This window comes from Arachis ipaensis, chromosome B05 (assembly GCF_000816755.2).
Source record: "Arachis ipaensis cultivar K30076 chromosome B05, Araip1.1, whole genome shotgun sequence".
Taxonomy (NCBI): Eukaryota; Viridiplantae; Streptophyta; class Magnoliopsida; order Fabales; family Fabaceae; genus Arachis; species Arachis ipaensis.
Window position 1 is genome coordinate 112,007,512 of NC_029789.2, and position 5,219 is coordinate 112,012,730.

The following is a 5,219-nucleotide window of genomic DNA, read 5'->3' on the forward strand; positions in this document are numbered from 1 at the left end:
AGGCAAACGTTACAAGATAGGCTCAATGCAAAAGCTGACGTGGGTCAATCATGTGATAGTAGGGCAAGGCATCAAAGGCTATCAAACAGGATGGAGTTAAAACGACGTGCTCAACCTCTGCACACTAATCTCATATCAACCTCAGTTTCAACTTTCCAATTCCATCAAGCACTTTACAAACCCCAAATTTGACCACAAGCCTGACAACCACAACCCGTTCGCAAGGAACAAAACACCCATAACTCATAGCGTTGTACACCTACCGTTTCAACTTCCATATACACATATCACGTCTTAAAGAACTAACTCATCGCGTTACGTATACGTCTACAAGTCGCACGTGATATCAAAACAATTCTCGAGTCTACTCAGAAGGATACAAGATTTAGAAAGGAGAGTCAAATGTCAAGGATAGCAATAATAGGTTTGAGAGAATATATCCAATCCCAGATAACCAAGGATACTCAAGCAATGAAGTTTACTAGACACAATTCAATTGACAACCTCAAAGATAACCCTTGAATCAAAGAAATCCAATAGGATCAACAAGGAGAAGGATCAGCGCATTAGTTTGAAATAAATTCAAGGTGAGTCGAAGAAGTATGAAGTTTATAGAGAAGAATCTCTCAAACCCAAGACAAAGCTCACAGAACTCAAGAGCATAATTGAAATACTTCCGAATACATTGTTCTTAAAAGAATCGAAAACTTGTAAAAATATCACTTCGCAGTCTAAAAGAGAAGTTAAACAACAAACATCCTTCAAGGGAGTAACAAAAGGATAAACGTGGCTTTACTTCAATACAATTTCATGTTGAAGTAGATTTTGTAGAGTTCCAAAAACAAAATGCACACAACTTTGGCCAAGAGCAAAAATATTTCCTCAAATATTTTAGAAAGATAATTATTGATAATTCAAGTAAAATAGTAGAAGTCTTTAACTCATCATTTTTCCAGACAACATTCAATAAAGACTCGAATTTTATAGAAATTTCGGCAGCACCTCCCCTAAAACTTGGACTTTGCCACCCGGTTCGGGTCCCCACTAAACCGTTCCACAATCCTTTTCAACAGTCCAGAATCCAAAATCAAGCTAAATCCAACAGTCGCCTCATTGGCATATCTCAAGAAAACCGTTTCAAAATCACACCATATCAACTAAATCAACTCATTTCCAAAGCTTTAAGGAAACGGTTCCGCAACATTCATTTATCAAACCAGATCATTTAAAGCAAGCCAGGCTGAATTCAAGGGTGGATTCTATTTTTCACATTCTCAATAAAATTAACTCAAATCAATTCTCAACAGGTTAAACTCGATCTCAAAGCTTTAAAAGAATCAACTTGAAAAGCATTTCGTTTCACAAAACCACATAACAATTCAACCAACAGACGTTCATAACCAACCAAGGCAAATCAAGCCATACATAAGGCCGATACAATCACCAAATACACATTCACTCACATCAGTATCCATATGTAATAATTCCAATATATACAATATAGTTTTTGGAAAGCGCCCCTACCTCGAAACGCAAATCCATAACCCAAACGTCTCACAGAGTCCTTTCCGCCTCAGCCCAAACTAACGGCAACCAAAACCTCAGCTCCAAGCCACCTTCGCAAGGCGAGGCACGGCGGCAAGGCGTGACGTAGTGGTGGCAGCACTCTTCTCCCCCTGGCCGGCGTCAACTCCTTCTTCCTCTCCTCCCCTTCTTCCGTCTCTACCCGTTTCCTTCTAACCCTTTCCTCCTTTTCTCCATGGTTACTGCATACTAATTTGGAAAAGGGAAAACATGCGTATTGCTGCTGATGGGCTCAGAGGGGGAAACGGGTTCTGGTTAGGGTTTTCAGGGTTAGAGTGTTTCATTTTCAAAAATTAGGGTTAGGGTAATTCGGTAATTTCACTTAAAAATAGGTATAATGTAGTAATTAGAAATAAATTCTAATTCAACAATAATAGTGCATAAAATATTATTTGCTCATCAATTTCACACTTTATTTTCAATAAAATGTCCAAATCCAAAATTTAGAATTAATATAATTAATTTCTCTATTTTTTAAAATAGCAATATCAATAAATTAAAATATTACTTATCTAATCCAAATCATATAAAATCCTTATTATTTCATAACTATCAACCTTATACTTTACATATAGAAAATAATCCAATAATTGTAAAATTGGATAATAATCATAACTTATCTCAAATCCAATAAATCAAAACTTGTCTTAATTACCTTTAATAAAATAATTTCTAAAATTAAGGCTATAAATAACCATATGATTTGAGACTTGATCATAATAAGACTTTTCAAAAGTTCTGGATTTTACATTTGGCTTGCCTACTTTCTAACTGTAATTAACTGCTACTTGATCTATTTGCCGTACCTGCTCTCTCTATTTGTGTTTTTCTTGTAATACTTTGTATATGTTTGAACAACTAAGGATCCCTTATGCTGGTGGTGGTGACACTGAAGGTCATTTCTTGATGTGATTATTTGATTATTGATTTGATTATATGTTGGGTCGAAGGCTGTGAACTGATTGCGTTTGGGCCGGAGGCCGTGATATGTTGGATTAGTGGTAAGTTCTGGTTAAAATGGTTCCTTAGTAAGTGGTGAAATGTATGAAATATTATTTTGCGTGAAATATTTATAAGAAAAATATGGGTTTTAGATTTGGATAATGAACTGACGATTACTGCGATTGAAAATAGTTTTATTTAAAATATCTTCTTATGACAATTCTTAAAAATCCTCTACTAAGAACTAGTAAGGACGATGTTCTCACCTCCTACAGACTTCTCTTTTCAGGACAGACGAGGAAGCTAATGAAGTTTTTGCTAAGTCCTTAGCTGCACTGTTTCTGTTTGTATATATATTAGTCATAGTTTTTTCCTTGCCTTTATCATTATAATTTTGTAAGAGGGATAGGAGTTGTATGATTTGTATGTATATAATATATATAAGTTACTTATGTAAGAAGTTTTGTATATATGTATATGCATGTTGGTAAAAATTTAAAAGTATTTTCAGTTTTTCCAAGAAAATAGTGATGTGGTTTTGAGTTAAAGGCTAATATCATATTATTAAATATATGAAAGTCGTCGTAATATTCTCGCTATCATAGTGGCGCAGTTAGAAGCGTGACATTTTGATAGTGAGGGTGTTACACTAAGCATCCCAGGTCCATCTCCATGAATAGCAGGAAGTTGTTGATATGGAAATGCAGATTTATTCATTGCCTCAAGATCCAAGTTAGAGAAGTGTGGAGGGTACTGTTGTGTCTGAGAGTTTGACTAGGCTTGCGACCTTCCACCAAGTATAGTGTTCTCCTCGCCATCGCTACCATCACCAATGATGTGTGGTTCCGAATCTGACCCATCATCTCCTATAACTTCTGTAATTGGATTTCTTTCTCCGACCTCCATGAATGCGGGTGCACCGTTCAATACAGGTGCTGCTCTCATTGCAGCTGCAAGCTCCCCAAAGGTACGCACATCACCCAAGTCATCTGTATTATCTGCCTGGACCGGCAAATCTATTGCAAATGATGGAGATGAAACATAGGCAGTAACCTATTGAACTGCTGGAATGGCCCTAGAACTCCCTTCTATTCCGCCGGTTGGCGGATTTGGAGTAGATCCACCAGAGCTACCCTTTACATCAACCATTCTCGCAAACAACTCCATAGCACCCAAATATGAAAATCTAGCTTGACTATGAAATATAACTCGCACGTCGTCATCGCCTATAATTTCATATTTTCCAAACTTGACATACCCTTACCTAAGTAAGATAGAAATCTGAAAAAAAAACTTGCTTTACACGTTTTTTGCCACACTTTCCTAACTTCTGTAATATATTATTTTATAAATCCATCAAGCTCATTGACAGATTGACAAACAGATCAATCTACGTTTTACTAGAAAATGTAACACTCTCACTTGTGTTTTTGTCAATTTTTCTTCGATGATGAACTAGTAAAGATACACTCAATCATCTCTTCCAAAATTCTAACTTCACGTTAGAGTATTCTCATTTATTTATAGAGTTATTATCTTCTTAAATTGCCATAGAATCCTAAGAATTAGTTTTTTACACATAAATTATCACAGAATCCTAAGAATTTAACTCTTTATATATAAATTATTACAGAGTTTTAAAATTTATGTTTTGAACATAAATTGTGCCAGATTGTTATGTTTTATGTGTAAAAGTATAAATCATTTTAAGATAAAACGATTTACATTCATTTTGAGAAGTTCAATACTTTAGAATGATTTATACTTATTATATGAGAGAACTTCTACACATAAATCGTTCTAATAAAGTGTAAGATTTAATATATTAATTAAACCGCATCATCTTAGAACGAATTATATATTAATTCAAATAGGAAATTTACGTGATAAAATACGATTTAAAAGAATTAAGTAATTTAGATCTCTCATTATTTTATTTAAATAAAGAAACTTTACTTTTACATGCATGAGGATGGTGTTAGATTTTATATTGATGTTTCTGCATCATCACTGACCTAAATTATTATATGTTCACACTCGATATACGAAAAACAAAGGATGAAAGCTGCAATTGGAGTCTTCTGCATATAAGACAAGGCAATAATCATGATAATAGTGCCCCACACACGAATATTCCACGACAAGAGGTATATTATTTTTTAATTTCGAGAGTTAGCTAATGAATGTGCTAGAATATTCTCTTTTGTTTATATTATTTTCTTGGGTAATGACCAGCGACCAAAACTATTTGATCCGATTTCTCTAGCCTAACCTTCGTCTTAGATTCCAATTCCATATCGCTTGAGAGATTATATTTAATTAAATAAACAATAAAATTAAGCTTCCAAACGTTTTGTAAACCAAATTCCAATTAACTATGCTTTTTCTTCTTTTTACGTATTACTTTTTTTTTTCTTTTTGTTCATCATTCATTATATATTTTTTATGCATTTTTTTTAATATGGTCTTTGTCATTTTCGTTGCCGTCACTATTATCGCTACGCTGCTATCACTATTATCGTCACCATTATTATTGTTATTATTACTGTCTTTTTCTTTCTTTTCATTCTTTTTTATTATCATCATCATTCAGCAAAAATATTAAACACAAAATTTAATACACAACATAAAAATTTTAATGCATAACAAAAAAATTAATACACATACAAAACAAAAAAATTTTGTTATATCAC